The sequence below is a fragment of the Engystomops pustulosus genome, chromosome 4 (genome assembly GCF_040894005.1).
Source record: "Engystomops pustulosus chromosome 4, aEngPut4.maternal, whole genome shotgun sequence".
Classification (NCBI taxonomy): Eukaryota; Metazoa; Chordata; class Amphibia; order Anura; family Leptodactylidae; genus Engystomops; species Engystomops pustulosus.
The window spans coordinates 197,633,864-197,644,351 of record NC_092414.1 but is presented as its reverse complement, the minus strand read 5'-3'; the positions used below and the strand labels follow the sequence as shown (position 1 = coordinate 197,644,351).

Sequence of the window (10,488 nt, the reverse complement as noted above, 5' to 3'; positions counted from 1 at the left end):
CGGGTATCGTAGTGCAGGATGCAGAATACATATGCATGCTACATTTTTCAGTTTTTTAATTAACAAATTTGATATAAGCAATAGAAATATATTGAATAATTGTATAACTTTTTATTATACAAGCAATAACATTACTTTTCAGAAATGGAAATACCCCTTTAAGGAAAAGTCCAGGGAGTGGGATGCCTTTTTAAAGCCGCTGTTTATGTAACATTGGAAATAGTTTGAGCATTAGCTCAGGGTACAGGAAGGGTTAATATATACAATACACCATGTACTGTACATTACACAATGCCCGCGGTTATGTCACAGTATGGTCGCCCGTCTGTCACTCCTCTAAGTGGGAAGTGAGAGGAAAAGCCATTGTTAGGGGAGATGGGTGTACCATTCCTGTACCCGCTCATAATTGCCATTAGCCAGCTTTGAGGTCGGGCGTCTGGATGTACACAGCGCAGAATAAACACATCCATCAGTCGTCCCACCGACCTCCAGCTCTCCCCCTGACTCGTATCTATCATGGCTGCCGCTATTTATATCGTCTACCTTGTGATCTCTGATCACTGACTGCTGCGCTAGATGTCACCCCTGTCATTACTACAGCACCTTAAACTAAGAAACACTGGTCCCATAAAGCCTAGTCATGTTATGTAAGAGGGCCCATTACTGTCACACATGGGGACACGTGTCATCTTTGAACACCTTGGAACGTGTTTTCATTGCTCCATCAAAAAATTGAATTTGCATCTGAAGATTTGCACGAAATGTGCCAAATAAGCCCCAATGAGTCAAACTTGAGATAAGTCAAGTTTAGAGACTGCAGGGGGAGTGTCCCTTCAGATGTCTACCTTTATTTTTTATAGCACCAAGAAAAATGCTGCTGGTGTCAAAAAAAAAAATCTGATCTTTAATATCACATCAGGCTTATGGCCTTCTGAGCTACAGAACAATTACATAGCTGGAAATGCAAGCTGCCGATAAAGAACCATTCCGTTTGGGTACGCTGCCATCGACCCCTTGACGAAGGCAGCATGTCGAAACGCGCATCGGGGTGTCAGTCATCTGGGAGGACGTGGGAAATTCCTATTACAGGTAATAACTAACAAACCTATTAAGAATTAGCATATTAGCATTAGGCTACAGACGAACATGTACCCGCAGTACTGTAGCACGGCGGCCACATGACATTGCCGGGGAGGGGAGGAGGGGGTGAGCGCCACTCACCCCCATACCTCTCCAAAGCAATGTATGGTGCATGGCGCCATATTCCGGGGAAAGATAGGACATATATATTTCTCCCAGTTACGGATCGGTACGCGCGGCACCGTACCGTTCCCATATGGCACCATACACCCATTGCCATCTCTGGGGGACATATATACGGCATTTATATGCGTCTGCCATATAAACGTCCCCCATACGGCCATGTGAATGTAGCCTTACTCTGTATGTATACGCTAAGGTTAATTGCCGGCATGTACCATATATACTCGAGTATAAGCCTAGTTTTTCAGCACAAAAAAATGTGCTGAAAACCCAAACTCGGCTTATACTCAAGTAAAAAAAATATAGGTTTTACCAGGTTTTTGTGGGAAAATTAGGGGCCTCGGCTTATACTGGGGTCGGCTTACACTCGAGTATATACGGTATGTTGGGCTTATGACCGGGGATGTGCAATATGAGCGCTACTAAATAGCAGAAAGTCACTCAAATGGAGCTTTTTCTACACAATGTATGTAATTATTATATATAATTATACATAATATATACCTGGCCATAAGTCAGTACTAGCAAAACTGTGTCTGTGTACTACCCTGGTAATACCCACATCCCTCAGATGTTTGTTCTGTCCCTCCAGCACATACTGATATTCCTTAATACATCTGTTCCCATAGGCCGGCAATGGGCGCGCGGAGTGGCGCGGAGTACAGTTCCGTAGGCAGGAGAAAGATTAGACATGTCCTATCTATTCCCGTAATACGGCGTCGTGCGTCATATATCTCTATGGAGAGGGGCGTGGCAAGCAGAGCTCACCACCTCCTCTTCTCCTGTGCGCCACCATGTGCCCGCTGTGCTACTATACGGCGGGCACATGTTCGTCTAAATGTAGCCTTAGTATATTTTTCTTCATTGGTTTGATCAGCTGCAGGACATACCACATCTAGTACAAAGGGACGTTGGGACCAGGGGGCATCACTTGAGCAGATGCAGAGAGTGCAGTCACAGCCAAGTCGGAGAGAAGTATTTACCCTGGGAAAAACCTTGGACCATACTTCCGGGACTGATCATGGTTTTCTGTATGAGACCTGTTAATGTCTTCATTTCTCTTACCCCCTCCCTGGTAATTGTCTCCATTACAATCAACTCCATCTATGTTCATAGAGTTGGTACTGGGACACATTTCCCACCACTCAGGACAGCGGGCCGGCCCCCGAAATATGGGACTTACAGAAACTTACATGAACTCTTGTCCTCATGGAAGGTCTTCTAGGAAAATAGAGATTGAAGGAAACCTTTTATCCTGCATTTTTCTACTATAGATCTTCCTTTCTGCTCTGAAGCTACCCAGATACGACCACCTATTTCATACATAATAAAGATGTCCTACACTAAAAGAAGTATTAGGTTTCCATTCAGTTTATCCGAGGGTTTTCATACAAGTCTTCACCTGACCATAGAAATGACACAATGTAAGTGCTCACTCATCAGTCTCTATTATATGAAAGAAGACAGGCCTTCTCCTGGCCATGACTCAGGGCTGAGGTCCTGCATATGGACCATTCCTGCGGGAGGAACACTCATTATCGGACGTACAGTCATGATGTCAGCATCTAAGAATCTCCATAAGGCAAAAGATTATTCCAGGTCATTTGCTGATGGAAGCCTAAGTGGTGCCATACCTCCTCGAATACCAGAACATCACCTTAAAAAACCTGGTGGTCCTCATAGCTAATGAAGGCCGTCTTCATCAACATGTCATTGGTGACCTAGGGTTTCAGGTCAGTCCGGCTACAATATCCAGGTTCTGTGAGTCACGTAGCAATTAGCTAAAATAAATGCAAACATGAAATCTGCTAAAAAGTACTAAAAACAAACTTCTCAAGTCCCTGACACCTAAAGTGCTTGTTATGGGACTGACTCATAGAGCGAAGGGGGATGACCAGGACTCCAAAGGAGGATGAGTGAAGTTATAACTCTGCTTTGGTGATGTCACTAAGCTTCATGGGAGACCATCAGAATATTAAGGAACGGCTTGGTCCTTACCACTGACCCTGATGACTTCCCATCTAGACCACTGTAACTTAACGCTAGACCAACTTGCACCACTTCAATCCACCATGGATACAGTACTTATGGTGGTCATCCTCTCCAGCATTTACACCCGGTGTGCTCCTTCAGATTACTGCTGAAGAGGAGGACTCACTAGGTAACCATGGATTTGGCATAGGACTAAACAGTAGTAAATTATAATATAAGTGGTTTGGGCAGTAGCCCGGGGCCCAAGCCTCCTAAAGAGCCCATGGCCAAACAAACCCTTCATCCTCATAGACTGTAAGCCTTTGTGTCCCCCCTCATCCTCATAGACTGTAAGCTCTTGTGTCACCCCCTCATCCTCATAGACTGTAATCTCCTGTGTCACCCTCTCATCCTCATAGACTATAAGCTCTTGTGTCACCCCCTCATCCTCATAGACTGTAAGCTCTTGTGTCACCCTCTCATCCTCATAGACTATAAGCTCTTGTGTCACCCCCTCATCCTCATAGACTGTAAGCTCTTGTGTCCCCCCTTCTCCTCATAGATTGTAAGCTCTTGTGTCACCCCTCATCCTCATAGACTGTAAGCTCTTGTGTCACCCCCTCATTCTCATAGACTGTAAGCTCTTGTGTCACCCCCTCATCCTCATAGACTGTAAACTCTTGTGTCACCCCCTCAACCTCATAGACTGTAAGCTCCTGTGTCACCCCCTCAACCTCATAGACTGTAAGCTCTTGTGTCACCCCCTCATCCTCATAGACTGTAATCTCTTGTGTCACCCCCTCTTCCTCATAGACTGTAAGCTCTTGTGTCACGCCCTCATCCTCATAGACTGTAAGCTCTTGTGTCACCCCCTCATCCTTATAGACTGTAATCTCTTGTGTCACCCCCTCAACCTCATAGACTATAAGCCCTTGTGTCACCTCCTCATCCTCATAGACTATAAGCCCTTGTGTCACCCCCTCATCCTCATAGACTGTAAGCTCTTGCGTCACCCCCTCATCCTCATAGACTGTAAGCTCTTGTGTCCCCCCTCATCCTTATAGACTGTAAGCCCTTGTGTCACCCCCTCATCCTCATAGACTGTAAGCTCTAGTGCCCCCCCTCATCCTCATAGACTGTAAGCCCTTGTGTCATCCCTTATCCTTATAGACTTTAAGCTCTTGTGTCACCCCCTCATCCTCATAGACTGTAAGCTCTTATGTCTCCCCCTCATCCTCATAGACTGTAAGCTCTTGTGTCACACCCTCATCCTCATAGACTGTAAACTCTTGTGTCACCCCCTCAACCTCATAGACTGTAAGCTCTTGTGTCACCTCCTCATCCTCATAGACTGTAATCTCTTGTGTCACCCCTCATCCTCATGGACTGTAAGCTCTTGTGTCACCCCCTCACCCTCATAGACTATAAGCCCTTGTGTCACTTCCTCATCCTCATAGACTATAAGCCCTTGTGTCACCCCCTCATCCTCATAGACTGTAAGTTCTTGTGTCACCCCCTCATCCTCATAGACTGTAAGCTCTTGTGTCACCCCCTCATTCTCATAGACTGTAAGCTCTTGTGTCCCCCCTCATCCTCATAGACTGTAAGCCCTTGTGTCACCCCCTCATCCTCATAGACTGTAAGCTCTAGTGCCCCCCCTCATCCTCATAGACTGTAAGCCCTTGTGTCATCCCTTATCCTCATAGACTGTAAGCTCTTGTGTCACCCCTCATCCTCATAGACTGTAAGCTCTTGTGTCCCCCCCTCATCCTCATAGACTGTAAGATCTTGTGTCACCCCCTCATCCTCATAGACTGTAAGCTCTTGTGTCACCCCCTCATCCTCATAGACCAGTGATGGCAAACCTTTTAGAGACCGAGTGCCCAAACTTCAACAAAGACCCGCTTATTTATAGCAAAGTGCCAACACAAAAATGTAATTTGTGATTTATACTCCCTTCTCTGTCACAGATTTCATTGATACCAGCCCCTGAGGCACCAATATAGCAGAAAATAGTCCCAGGTACAGCTGTCACTTTAAAATACCTCTTTGCACAGCAAGTCCTGGGCTGTCTGGGACTGCAGGAAGATACCTGGAGTCATCTCTAATGATGGCCTGGGTGCCCACAGAAAGGGCTCCGAGTGCCACCTCTGGCACCAGTGCCATAGGTTAGCCATCACTGTCATAGACTATAAGCTCTTGTGTCTCCCCTCATCCTCATAGACTGTAAGCTCTCGTGTCACCCCCTCATCCTCATAGATTGTAAGCTCTTGTGTCACCCCCTCATCCTCATAGATTGTAAGCTCTTGTGTCACCCCCTCATCCTCATAGACTGTAAGCTCTTGTGTCACCCCCTCATCCTCATAGATTGTAAGCTCTTGTGTCACCCCCTCATTCTCATAGACTGTAAGCTCTTGTGTCACCCCTCATCCTCATAGATTGTAAGCTCTTGTGTCACCCCCTCATCCTCATAGACTGTAAGCTCTTGTGTCACCCCCTCATCCTCATAGGCTGTAAGCTCTTGTGTCACCCCCTCATTCTCATAGACTGTAAGCTCTTGTGTCACCCCTCATCCTCATAGATTGTAAGCTCTTGTGTCACCCCTATTATATTTCTATGTTTCCCCTATGAAACTGTTTCCCGCTATGAAATATGATGTAGATATATTATTATTATTATTATTATTATTATTATTATTATTATTGTGTTTATGTGTAATATCAGCTGCTACCACTAGATGGCTCTGTTATAGAAGAGACTAGGAGACAATTTAACCCCTTGATGTAAAGTATTATACATAAATACTGAACCTGAAAGGGTTACTACAAGGTTTTATTTGGGGGTAATTAAAAACAATTAGCCTTTATTCACTGGATATTAGGTCTGAATGCTGAGACCTTCCTACTCCACTGAAGGGAGAGGTAAGTAATCTTCTGTTGCTCTTTATTTCTTCTGACTTTTACAATGGAGAAGTTTTTTAAAAGAATTCTAGTACATTAACCAACTGTAGCACCCTGACCAATGAGAGTGGGATCTCATCAGTGGCTCCGTGTGACCCCCCATTGATCAGGACACGGCCTGGGACGTTGGAGCCGACCCTCATCCTCTGCTGCAATAACTCCAGGTAATGCGCCCATTGTACACCATGTACCTGTACACACTGTCACACAGAGAACACAATGACTGGGAGACACTGCCCCCTAGTGCTCCTGCCTGATAACACAGCCTGGTGAGCGAGGCTGCGCTATCCTGTAATATGAGCTGCCATCTAGTGGTCACATGGAATCATGACACCAGAAGAAGTTGTAGTTGATATTCTTGTGATTCTTCTAAAACGATTCTGTTGCTGATTCTTTTTAATGTTTTCTTTATCTATAGACATTCATTGGGTATCAATTAAAGGGGTATTCACACAAAGACAAGTTTCTTATATGTACCCAGAATAAAAAAATAACACATTCTCTAATTCACTGTTATTTTTTTTATTCTGGGTACATATAAGAAACTTGTCTTTGTGTGAATACCCCTTTAATTGATACCCAATGAATGTCTATAGATAAATTCAGCATTTCAAAGATATAAGACCAACCTGTCTCTTTCAGTCGTGGTGTTGAAAATTTTGGTTGCCCCTCGACCTGACTCTCAATCTTCTGAGTTTAGGGTCGAACAGGACATATTGTTCTCCTGTGAGAGAGAGTAAAGCTACAAGCAGATAAGATCTTTATCCAGGGGAGGGAGAGGGAGGTATATAGCAGAGCTGTGTATGTTATGGCTGTAATACCAGAGCTATGCGTCTCATGGATCTGCGAACAGTGCCCTCTCCAGGTAAGGAGCTGACAGAGGGAGTCGTGAACCCTCCAGGAAGGTTCTAGACCTAGTCATCAGGGGTTAACGGTGGTAGGTCTTGCTTGAGCAGGCAAGAGATAAAGTTATCATCCAATTGTATTCCTTCATGTGAACTGGAGTGTGATTGGACAGTGAGCCACACCTGACCAGGGAATGACAAAACCCCTGGACAGGAAGGGGCAAGGTCTCTTGAGTTCCAGAAACCTCTTAGAGTACAAGCTCTTTTCAGCCACCTATTACCAGAGAGGTGACGTCTTGAAATCCAGCTCTCCTCGAGAGCACACCATGCAGATTCTCAGTGACCAGAGAGAGATAGTGTGACGCACACCTTCCGTGCCACACACAGAACACCCAGGACAAAGCTGCAGCTTCCATATCTGGGTACAGCTACCTCCCAGCCTGCACCTACTACCAGGCTGCTGAATCTATTCCTGAGGATCACTCTCCATGACCACTCCAGTAACCCGGAATCTCCAAACATCTGGCGTCTGTAAAAGGATCGTTTGGCCGTTGCCTGCAGTTGTTCTAATAAAGAACCGCGAGTTATTTTGAACAACGTTGCCTCCGTCTGTTCCCTGGATACCGCTGTAACACCAAGGGCACCCCATCCTTTACCCAGGGACTCATACTACGGACACCAAAGGGTTTGCCCCAGGGAGATTCAGTACATCAGTCTCTCCCTCCATCTTTCTTGCTCACACCACCTGCTGAAGACCTGCCAGGCTGTAGGACAGCCCTCCGGTCCCCATACCAAGCACCGTGACATCAGCGTGCCCTAGGCCGCAACCGCCAGCCACTCCGGTATTCTGGGCCCCAGCTGCCACCAGGCCCCAAGAAAAGGCTAGGCCCCGTTGGGTGATGTTGCAGATCTCATCATCTCTCATCTCTCTTTCTATGTGTCAGATACTAGTGAATGTTAAGAAGCTAAATAAAAGTGTATATAAACCCTGGACCCTGATAATCTAAGCACATTATCAGCACACAGCACCAGAGAAATCATGAAGTGTCTGCTCAGAGTCTCACTAAGGAAAAAGAGCTAAAACTGTAAAGTAAGGGGGTAAAAATGATCCTTACTGTGTAAACATCCCTAAATGAGGGAAATTTGAGAATTTTCTTTCATGGGCAAACCCCCTTAAAGAGTAACTAGAGGCTTGTACCTCTTCATTAACACAGTGTAGGCTGGATGGTCATGGATAACTTCATATAACAAAATTAGTTTTTGGTGATAATTCATTACATAAAAAGCCAATTTTTTTTTTACTTCATTGCATATAACAGTTCAGCATCAGAAGGAGAATGTGCCGCATTGTAACATGAAGGCCGCACATGTCACACAGCCGTGTGCTCTCCCATTCATCATGTGTCTGAACCAGAAGGATCACAGTGTGGGGGCGCAGTATAACCCAGGGATGGACAACACTCACTGACATCAGGGTGACCACACATGAGGAGCAGCATCACACCTCCCACCTCTCCTGGACTGTCCACAACTCTGTTTGCTCACTCCTGACCAATGTAAAGGACATTGGTGGAGCTTGGCGCCGTTGGCTCCCTGCTCCACCATTGTAAGTGCCAGTTTAACCCTTTCAGGACCTGGCCCTTTTTTGTTTTTTCATTTTCATTTTTTACTCCCCATGATCAAAAATCCATAACTTTTTTATTTTTCCATGTACAGAGCTGTGTGACGGCTTATTTTCTGCGTAACAAATTGCACTTCATAGAGATGGTATTGAATATTCCATGCCATGTACTAGGAAGCGGGAAAAAAATTCCAAATGCAGTGAAATTGGTAAAAAAAACGCATTTGCGCCGCCTTCTTGTGGGCTTGGATCTTACAGATTTCACTGTGCACCCCAAATGACATGTCTACTTTATTCTTTGGGTCGGTACGATTACGGGGATACCAAATTTGTATAGGTTTTATAATGTTTTCATACATTTAAAAAAATTAAAACCTCCTGTACAAAAATTTTTTTTGGGATTTTGCCATCTTCTGGCGCTAATAACTTTTTTATACGTTGGTGTACTGAGCTGTGGGTGAGGTAGTTTTTTGTGGATTTTGATGACGTTTACAATGTTATCAATTTTAGGACTGTATGACCTTGTTATCACTTTTTATAGAATTTTTAAATTTTTTTAAATGACAAAAAAAGTGCTATTTTCGAATTTGGGCGCGATTTTCCGTTACGGGATTAAACGCAGTGAAAAACCGTTATCATATTTTGACAGATCGGGCATTTTCGGACGCGGTGATACCTAATGTGTTTATGATTTTTACTGTTTATTTATATTTATATCAGTTCTAGGGAAAGGGGGGTGATTTGAGTTTTTAGGGTTTTTTATTATAATTTTTTTTTTTTAACTTTTTTTTATTTTAATTTTTAGTACTTTTCAGACTCCCTAGGGTACTTTAACCCTAGGGGGTCTGCACGATCCTATCATATACTGCAATACTACAGTATGGCAGTATATGGGGATTTTACTCCTCATTCATTACAATGTGCTGATAGCATATTGTAATGCATGGGTTAACCAGAAGTAGCCTCGGGTCTTCGCGAGACCCGAGGTTACCATGGCGACGGATCGACGCTCCCCGATGACATCACGGGTAGCGGCGATCCTCAAAAAGATGGCGGCGCCCACGCGCCGCCATCCTTTTGAGGCCGCCGGCAGCATTGCCGGTGGCGATCGAGGTGAAAACACCCGCGAACGGTGCTAGCACCGATCGCGGGTGTTACCGGTAAGCCTTTGCTGCAATATGCAGCAAAGACTTACCGGCTATGGAGAGGGCTCAGCGCGTGAGCCCTCTCCATGCACCCGCGGCCGACCCGTGACGTGCTATTACGTCACGGGTCGTGAAAGGGTTAAGAGCCATAGCTTTTTTTTTCATTTGCATGCTACCTTAACATTTTTTGCTGTGTTTTTTTCAGGACATATAGAGGTAGTTAAAAAGGCAATAAAAGTTTAAACATTTTTTTCCATTTTTATTTGGGGTTAAAAATGGAAAAAAGGCTTTTTTTGTCATTTATAGTAATTTAAAAAAAAAAAATTCAAATTAACTCAAAATGAACATTATTAACGAATTCCCTATTTTGTTTCAGTCATTTTGATAATTAATATGTATAGTCATTTGTATGAATATTTATTAATATTTTGTGTGTATTTATGTTTTACTTTATATGTCCCCCATGAGGTCATAAAAGACCCCTGGAGGACATTTTCACTTTTTATTTTTTTTCTTTTACAAGTTTTCCCCTGTAACTGAGGCATCAGTAAGAGCCTAAGTTACAGGTGAAATGACCACCTGTCATGGGAAATTCTGATCAGAGCTGGACTGGGTTCGATTAGATTCAGCAGCTCTGTTTAACCCCTTTAGACCCTGGCAGTAACATGACCACCGGCTCCGCT

At 44.4% G+C, this 10,488-nt stretch overlaps 1 non-coding gene across 1 annotated transcript; it reads right to left on the bottom strand.

The window, feature by feature from the left end:
- Positions 1-8,363: 8,363 nt before the first annotated feature.
- Positions 8,364-8,459, bottom strand: LOC140129348 (small nucleolar RNA U13). Its single transcript, XR_011855541.1, has one exon. It is a non-coding gene; the product is annotated as a small nucleolar RNA U13 (small nucleolar RNA).
- Between the last annotated feature and the right edge of the window lie 2,029 nt (positions 8,460-10,488).